General features: G+C 44.3%; 1 protein-coding gene and 1 pseudogene across 1 annotated transcript in view; one reads left to right on the top strand and one right to left on the bottom strand.

Annotated features, from left to right (window-relative positions):
• The window catches only part of LOC116828088 (olfactory receptor 6N1-like), a 101,646-nt gene that overhangs the window by 84,353 nt on the left and 7,620 nt on the right, over positions 1–9,673 (bottom strand). The gene's annotated exons all lie outside the window — the stretch shown is intronic.
• On the top strand, positions 1,747–2,737 carry LOC116828086 (olfactory receptor 6N1-like; annotated as a pseudogene).

Below are 9,673 nucleotides of genomic sequence, written 5' to 3'. Positions count from 1 at the left end.
TTGTTGTGATCACTATTTTGATCCCTTTTCTGCGTACTCTCTTTAGGCAGTCATTCCCAAGTGGATGTGTGCAACTCATATGTTCTTTCCTAAGTGGAATACTTTTCATTTGTCCTTATTGAATTTCCACTGATTTACTTTTAGACCATGTTCTTCAGTTTATCAGATCATTTGAATTTAATCCTATCTTCCAAAGCACTCGCAACCCACTCCCAGGATGGTATCATCCCGTAAACTTTGATAAGCGTACCGTCTGTGCCATTATATAAATTAATTGTTATGAAGATATTGAATAGAAACCAGACCCAGAACAGATTCCCTGTGGAGCCCACTCGTTATTGCCCAATCCAACATGACTGTAACCACTGATAACTATCGCTGGGGAAAGTTTCCAAGCATTATTGCACCCACCCTGATTAGTAGCTCCATGCTAGTTGGTATTTCCCTAGTTTGTTTAAGAAGAAGGTCATCGAGACGTATCAAGCCTTACTAAAGTCAAGATATACCACTTTCACACTTCCCCCCATCAACAAAGCTTGTTACTCTGTCAATGAAAAGACAGATATGGTTTGTATGACGCTAATTTGTTCTTGAACAAATCCATACTGACGTTACATTATCACCCTCATTATCTTCTAGGCTGTTGCAAAGATATTGCGCTTAATTACTTTGCTCCATTATTTTTGCAGGGACAGAAGTTAAGCTGATTAGGCTCACTCCTAACTCCCCACGCCTTCGTCCCTTAGTTCCACCTTTTTCTAGATTCGCGATAGGCACTTATGTGTGCCCTTTTCCAGTCTTCTGGAATCTCCCATCTTCCATGACTTTTCAAGGAGGGTGAGTGGTGATAGCTATGTCAGAATCATACAGCCAGATTGTTTTTTAGACTCGAGTCAGGACAGCATCTTCCCCCCACCACCCCGTGCCTTCTTCTCCTCTATTATCATCCCATTTATTATGGAGGGGAGGGTCACTCCCATTAGGGTTGCACATCAGCCTGTTCTGCCCTTCCTAAGACCACCTCCGAAAGAGCTGTATTATTACTGCTACATAGCTAATGCGGGAAACAGAAAAGGATTGTCATTTCCTCACCACACATCATCACAGGAACTAAGGGGGAATTTACACCATCAATTTATGGCATAACTGATCTCTTGTGAGGGGTGAAAATTGTTTTTTTCTACAGATTGAAATGCTGCAATACCAGGATAATTGTTAAATTAATGGAAATAAAATCTAAGAGAAGGTCTAACAAGGTCTGTCCCTAAGAACTCTAGACCACATTGAAAAATCTCAGTCCAAAATTTTAGTGGTTTGATTTTGACTCCTAAGACATAGCATGATTCTGGTCATTGCCAGAAATGAAATACAGCATTCAAGCATCATTGTTAAGATCTAAGATGTCACTAAAGGAATATAATGGTAGAAAAAGAAATAGTCTGATCCGTCATGTCAGTTCTCATCTGCCAGAGATATGAGCTGTTATAGTAGTGATTGCTCTGATTATGGCAGAGGCTGATCTACATGGATACAAATGTTCGGTTCTCAAATTGAGACTTCTGGCACTTTGTTCTGAACTCTACATTTAGGTTTAAAATTTCAGCCTGTAATCTGGACAGGAAGGGGAGTCACTGAATACTTATGGAATTAATTGACACTTTACTAAAATGAAACTTGACTAACTTCTAAGTCTATGTTCTTCCAATTCAGTTGCACAGGGTGTTCTATTGTTCCTAGACTCAAACCATGGCAGACAGAGACTGGGGAAACCAAACGGCCATCACCGAATTCATCCTTCTGGGATTTGGGGATCTCCCTGACCTGCAAATTCTTCTCTTCCTGATGTTCCAAGTGATCTACATGGCAACCATGGCTGGGAACACCCTCATTGTGGTGCTCATTGTGGCTGACCAGCACCTTCACACCCCTATGTACTTCTTCCTGGACAACTTGTCCTGCCTGGAGACTTGCTACACCTCAACCATCCTGCCCAGGTTGCTGGCCAGTCTCCTGATTGGGGACAAAACCATCTCAGTCAGTGGCTGTTTCACACAACTGTATTTCTTTGGGTCTCTGGCATGTACAGAATGCTGTCTCCTAGAAGCAATGTCTTATGATTGGTATTTAGCGATATATAATCCCCTGCACTATTCAACTCTTAGAATAGTAGGTTTTGCCTCCAGTTGGCTGCTGGGTCCTGGTTAAATGGTTGTTTGGCTACTGCTATCTTTGTCTTATTCCTATCACATTTAATATTCTGTGGCCCAAATGAAATTGACCATTTCTATTGTGATTCCACCCCAGTGATGGAACTCTCCTGCAGTGACACCCACCTGGTCATATTGCTGGATGTCATAATAGTCTCCATATTCACCCTGCCTCCATTCCTACTAACCCTGACATCCTATGTGTGCATCATCGCCACCATCCTGGGTATCTCTTCCACCTCCGGGAAACAAAAGGTCTTTTCCACCTGCTCCTCTTACCTCATTGTGGTGACAATTTTCTATGGATCCATAATGATTGTGTACCTGCTACCAAAACATGATATACTGAGAGACCTGAACAAAGTGCTCTCTCTTTGCTACACGGTTCTGACTCCCCTGGTAAACCCCCTCATCTACAGCCTGAGAAACAGAGAGGTCAAGGAAGCCTTGTGCAAAGCAATCAGTAAGTATATGGCTTTCACCAAAACGTGCGGAGACTCCTAGAGAATAACTTAGCCTGAGGTTTTCAAAGCTGCCTGGGTGATTTAAGCAATCAGCCTCAATAAAAGTCAAGCTGAAAACTCCCATTGAAAATCTCAGCACTAATGTGAAAAAGAAAAGGCGAAAGAAAAGGAGATGATCTGCATGGATTTACTGAGACAGTCTTTATGGTCCCCCGCTGTTTCCATGTAACACATGTTCCAGGAAATTGAGGATGTTGACAGCTCTGTTACTCTCTCATGTTCAGCACAGATACACACAGTATGATGGTATTTTTCTCCAGGGTGTTGGCTAAGTGTTCACCTTCTGTGAGGCGTGTGTATGGCTTCTGAAACCACACAGAGCTGACATTGTGTAAGGCACAAAATCCACTAACAATGAAAGTAAATCCTTGGTATATCCCGTGTTTATTTTTTCTCTATGTAAGATAATAAAGTCTTGTAATCAAATTCAGACAGTCTAATACAAACAAAACACAATGGGTGACATTATCATATTTGTTGCTACAGATTGTTTCTTGTGTCCCTAAGGATACAATGCAGAACCCAGCCAGAGCTCAGGTCACTGTTATCCATCTAAGTGGAAGGACCAGGCGGGGAGGTGGCTATAACTGTGGTACCATCATGGATTTTTTAACTGGGCCCAAGATGCAATGGAGACCAATTTTTAACCATTTTTTTTATATCTATATGTCATAAACAGATAGTTTAGGGTTAATGTCTCTTTTACCTATAAAGGGTTAAGAAGCTCAGTAAACCTGGCTGACACCTGACCAGAGGACCAATAGAGGGACAAGATACTTTCAAATCTTGGTTAGGGGGGAGTCTTTTGTTTCTGCTCTTTGTGTTGTTGTTGTTCGCTCTTGGGACTAAGAGGGACCAGAGGTCAATCCAGCCTCTCCAAACTTCTTGAATTCAGTCTTTCATTGTTTCGACTTGGTAGAGTAACAGCCAGGCAAGGCGTGTTAGTCTTATTTTGTTTTCTCAACTTGTAAATGTTCCTTTTTGCTGAGAGGATTACCTCTGTTTGCTGTAACTTTGAACCGAAGTTAGAAGCGCGTTCCTTGGTCAATGAATCTGATTACCCTGTAAAGTATTTTCCATCTTGATTTTACAGAAAAGCTGTCTTTTAACAACCTGATTGATTTTTCCTTGTTTTAAGAATCCAAGAGGCATTGGATCTGGATCACGAGGAACTGGTGGGAGAAAGAGGGGGGGTAATGGTTAAATTCTCCGTGTGTTAAGATCCAAGGGGGTTGGACTGGTTTTCACCAGGAACTTGAGTGAAAAAGGCCTTGAAAAGGCTGCCAGGGAAGGGAAGGTTTTGGGGGACAGGAAGTGATCCGGACACTGAAATTTCTGGGATGTTGGCAGTGTTACCAGATTAAGCTAGTAATGAAGGCTTAGGAAGTGTCCATGCAGGTCCCCACCTCTAGTACCTAAAGTTCAAGTGGGGAGGAAACTGACAACCAGGTGGAATGACACCAATTTTTAACCAAGTTTTTATATCCATTAAAAAAAGCATTTTTGATCAAAAATATGTTTGGACAATAAAAATAGTAACTCCTGGGGCAGCAATAGGTGGGGATGTTGCCTGGGAAATCTTGCCACTCTTGTTCAATTGTGCTCTTGCATCATATGCTCTCTGACAACTAGTTGTCAGTGGTGTAGCTTGCCTGCTTTCCGTATGCTGTCGCAGGCCTGAGCAGACAGGTGATTCAGCAGATGTCGATCGTAAAACTACCAGAAGAAAGACCACAGGCATGGTTTGGGATGCAAAGGCACTCAGCCAGGGTTAGTGCCCTCAAGGCAGAAGTTCTAGCACAAATCTCTGTTCTGTGTTACAGATACACTTAACACATGGGTGCCCAGTTGCCAAAGTAGAGTTCTCAGTCAGCGTGGCGGAATTTCTGCTGCCCTGGGCCACACACACGGGTTAATTGAGGTACCAACATTATAGACTGAGACAACAACTTACATCCCAACCTCACGTGTTTCACTGAACGTCTCTGTACTCCCCTTGTACCTGCTCCAGTGTCTCTGGGCAAAGCTCCCTATTCATACACTTCTGTTAAACCCTCTTATCTGAGTGTTAGGTCAGATGGTTGCCTGGGTATTATCTCCATGGAGTGTGTTCACACACATAGCCTAGTGTCTGTTGCTTCTTAGGAGTGCCTGTGTGTTAGCAACACTTTAGTTACATATCCTTTGCCCAGAGTCTATGTATTGGATCAGTGAACTTGTAAGCATCTGCTGTAATACTGGCCTGACTTTGGTTCTATGGCACTGGCCTCGAATTTGCTGACTATGGTTCAGGCCCATGTCTTACCAATCAGGCCCAGTGCCCAAGCTCCCTCTCATCAACTACACAAACCACACCTCCATTCACTCACACAGGTTTCGGATGCAATCCGCTAGCGCCCGCAGTTGACCCTTGCACCATTTCACCAGGAACACTTTCAGCTCTTATCTTGGCTACACTGGCTTGTGACCAGCTCCAGCAAGCAATAGTCCAGGCTCACTAGACCCTTGAGTTTGGAGAGGTTTGTGTCAAACAAAGAGTAGACTCACAAGCAGCGGCATAGGGATGCCAGGACCCAGGATAGGTTAGGGGGTTAGGTCCATCAATGATATTAGCCGGATGGGCAAGGGGTAGTGTCCCTAGCCTATTGGCCTGGCACCTGTCGGAAAGAAGGATACTGGGCTAGATTGGAGACCATGTCTGACCAGAATGTTGTTCTTTGACCCAGCTTTGGGTTTGCCAGAGTTAACTGAGGCTTTTTCCTAGTGGTCAGGTCTGTTCAACCAAGTCATTCAGGAGTTTTTTTATGATATTAATGACGTACAAGCCAGAAACTGGTTAATATTTTTGTTGTCCACTCTGCCTGATACCAGCTAAAAAACTCCATGATGTGCCTATGGTTTATTGCCACTTCCGTCCTGGTCTTCCATTAGACACACTGAGCCATTGGCATCAGCAAAGCGGAAGGCAAGAAAGGAGACACTCTGTTTCCAAATGACCAAAGAGGAGGTGGAGGAAGGGAGGTGAAGCTGTATAATGGTGTATAAGTGTTGAGCAGAGAGCACTGAAGAGAAGAGGACCTCTGTGCTGCGTAATGAACTGTGGCTAGTAGCAGATATCATGGCATGAGTTATGGACTGTTAGTTGTACTAAATAACGGCTACCAGGTGACATGAGAGTCAAGAACGGGTAAGAGTCAGCTATAGCAAGAAGAATCCATAGAGGAAAGGAGAGCAACAGGCTGTCATTCTGGGAAATTGACACTAGACCGCAGCAGAGTAGAGGAAATGACAGGAGTGTCAGAAATACTGACGGGTGACCAAGATTGCAGTAGGCAATACAATAATGGGAAAGTTATACTGTAAAATGTCCACTAGGTAGCAGCATGTTGTAAGCATGGAATATGGGCAGCTAGTTTCAAAAGTGCCCATTAGATGGCAGCATCTCTTGAATACTAACTAAGGGGCAGTGCAGGTACATTATAAGTGGCCATCACCTTGGACAGGCATCTCCCAAAAATGTAAGCTGGTGTTTGTCCATGTGTAGTGGGGTGACCACCTGCTTCAGCCTGGAAGGGATTGGAAAAGCCCTGCATAGGACTGGGGCTGGGCAAGGTAAAACACTGGTTGATTGGGGGAAGTGGCTGCAGCTGGGGCCACGCCCCAAACTGAGCAACAGGGTCTTATAAGAAGGCCAGGGAAACCAAAAGTGTTAGTTGCCGTCTGCCTGTAGAGGGAGATGGGGAGCTAGAGACATGGTACCTGAGTGGAGCAGGGCTGGGGAACTCCAGCCTGGAAAGCCTCAGGCTGCGGCCTAGCACAAGGCCAACAGTCTATTTTTGACCAGTTAAATGACGTCCTTGGCAATCTTAAAATTGACTGGTCATCAGTGATATCTGTCTGTTTTGATGGAGCATCTACTATGTCTGGCTGTCCTGCAGGAGTTCAAATGAAATGTAAAGAAAGAAACAGTGAAATACTGTAGGTACACTGCTATGCGCATTGTTTGAACCTCGTCCTAGTAGATGCATGCACTTCAAGTAAACAAAACAGAACTGTCTTTGATTTTTTTGGTGTTATTCAGACTCTTTATGCCTTCATGGAGGGGAGTCCTGTGCAGCATGCGGTAATAGAGAAGATTTCACAAGAAGTAGGATCCCAGTTGAAGACTTTGAAGTCACTGTCAAACACAAGATGGGCGTGCAGAGCAGAAGCAGCGGCTGCTATAAAACAAAACTACTCCTTCGTTTTACAAGCTTTACAAGACATTATTGAAACAACTCACCTTGCTGACACTATAATAAAAGCCAGGGGCCTTATCCATGAACTAAACTCATTCAAGTTCATCTTTGCCCTTCACATGATGCACCCTATTCTCCAGATGGTGGTAAAAGTGAGTAAGGCTCTTCAAGCTCCAGAGCTCCAACACTCCCTTCCTCCAATGACTACTTACTTACTGCAGTGAGGGGGTGAAAAGCTTGCATAACTCTTTGGCTGCAATGAGAAGTGGCCCAGAATATTTTCAATCTATTTTCAATGACAGTGTGAAAATGTGTGTAAGGAATGATATATTGATTCCCCCAGTTAAGAAGCGAAAAATGTCCACTCATATTGATGACATGTTAGAGTCCCAGCATCACTTTGATACAAAAGAGGAGCAGGAGAGAATAACTTCATTTTACCCATTCCTAGACTCAGTGATTACTAGCATTGACCAGCGATTTGAAGAGGAGACTTGTAAAATTGTGACTGCAATGGGAAAACTGCCAAGCTTAGACATTGGCAAGGATGATATGAGAATCATTGCCAAGAAATGTAAAGTGTCCTTGGATGAGTTGGAAGCTGAAGTTGGGTTGCTTTGGGGTTATGATGGATCTGTTCCTAAAGGTAGCACAACGAACACCACCAGAGAGTGGCTTGATTGGCTAAAGGAATCAGATCGGTCTTCCATGTTCCAGGCCTTTTACAAATCTATTCAATGCTTTGCAGTCTTACCTGTTACAAGCTGTTCATGTGAAAGAGTCTTTTTGAAACTAGAACATGTAAAAAAACAAACTAAGAAGTACAGGGTTCCAACAGTGCCTCCACTCAAGATTTTGTACATTGAACAAGAATTGGCTTTGTCACTTAATTACAATGATGTGATTGAGGAATTTAAGTCCATAACACCTGGTGAGTGACATCTCATTCTCTAGGACTGGAAGATGAAGAAACCTTAATCTGTTTTGGTCAAACTGGGTTAGCTCATTATCTGGTTAAAGATCATGAAAACTGACTGTATCTTTTTGTATACACCTGGTTATCACTATGGCAAAAATTTGGTATTTTTTGTCTCATTTTTTAAGTTTATATTTAAGTAAAGTTTAGTTGTTAATTTTAAAAAAAAATAAGTTTAGTTAAGTTTTAGTTTCTTTAGTTTGTTTGATGAATAAAAATAATGTCCTTTATGATTGAATATTCAATAAATGTTTGCCTTTAAAAAAGTAAAAATTCCCTGGGTCCCGAGTGCTGGAGACAGGTAGAGAGACCGCAGCACAACCAGTCAGAAAGATGAAGTTCCAATGGAACTGATGCAGAGTTTGGATCCAGGCATCAGAACATTTACTTGGGCGGTGGTAAGGGGTTTTTGTAGGGAAATAACAATGAACACTAGATTTGTTTATGGATAAACGAATGATTTAAGGGAGTATAACAAAGTTGTTGGGTTCAGGCTACACAACAAGAACTGAGCATTCCTGGCTATGGGTGGTGTTCCTTCAAGGGGGCTCCTAATGCAATTGGGTCGTTTCAGTATTTTGGATATCAATAGAGGATTTATTACTAGAATTGATCTGATAATTTCTGAGCTAGGTGTGTGCAGGCATGGGTTAATTTCTGTCTGGAGCAGAGATTTCCCATCATGCAATGCTTCCCTGCTTTCCCAATCCCAGAGTTCAGTGTGGTTCTTGCCTTGGAATCTCTGTTCTCCATTCTGTATGCTAATGGAGGTGCCTCCCTTTCCCATCTTTGAAGCAAATGAGGCTGGAGAGTTTCCTTAATCATATCATCCTTGTCTGAAAGGGCTTAGGTGTGTCTCCCACTGCCTTTTCATTGCTATTTGTAAGTCTTTCTTCTGATCAGCTTTGGTTCAAGAAGAGGCTGGGGGAGGAGGCCCTCCTGAGTCAGACTGCAGAGTTCCTTGACACTGTGGGATGGGGCAGGGGCCAGAGTGGCAGGGGGCACCTGCCAGACATGAGTGGAGGGAGACCCTGGACCTCCAAGCCCCCAACAGGGGTGGGAGCTCCAGAACCAGCTCAACAGCTGCACAATGCCTCCACATTGTCACAATATTTTATTGCCTGTGACCCGTCCCTGACTTTTACTATAAATATCTGACAAAATGAATGATCTGGATGATGGGAGGGATTGCACCCTCAGCAAGTCTGCACATGACACTAAGGGTTTGGTTACACTTGCTGCTGTACAGCGCTGTGAGTTAAACCTGCCTTTGTACAGCTGAGTAGGGAAAGTGCTGCAGTCTGTCCACACTCAGGGCTGGTGCAAGGATATTTCACGCCCTAGGTGAAACTTCCACCTTGAGCCCCCATCCCTGGCCAGGGCCATCGCTAGTTATTGTGGGGGAGCTCTGGGGGGCCCCAGGCCTCCATGAAGGGGCTGGCCCCAGGCCTCTGCGGGGGCATTGTGTGGAGCCCCACCCCAGGCCTCCGTAGGGGATGGGGACTGACCACTTCCTGTGGGAAGTGGAGTGACCCAGCCCCAGCCTGGTCCACAACCCTGGCTCCCAGGCGCGCCACCGGCGAGTGCAAGGGGGATGATTCTCTCCTCCTCCCAAGCCTGAGAGCCAGGGGAGTGGAGCAGGCTGGGGCCAGGTCACTCCAGTTCCTGCAGGAAGTAGACAGCCCTCTGTCCCCCACGGAGGCCTGGTGCCAAACCTCCCCCCCCCCC

The sequence above is a fragment of the Chelonoidis abingdonii genome, chromosome 13 (genome assembly GCF_003597395.2).
Source record: "Chelonoidis abingdonii isolate Lonesome George chromosome 13, CheloAbing_2.0, whole genome shotgun sequence".
NCBI classification, from domain to species: Eukaryota; Metazoa; Chordata; order Testudines; family Testudinidae; genus Chelonoidis; species Chelonoidis abingdonii.
The sequence above is the reverse complement of the archived record's forward strand: the minus strand, read 5'-3'. Positions and strand labels throughout refer to the sequence as shown.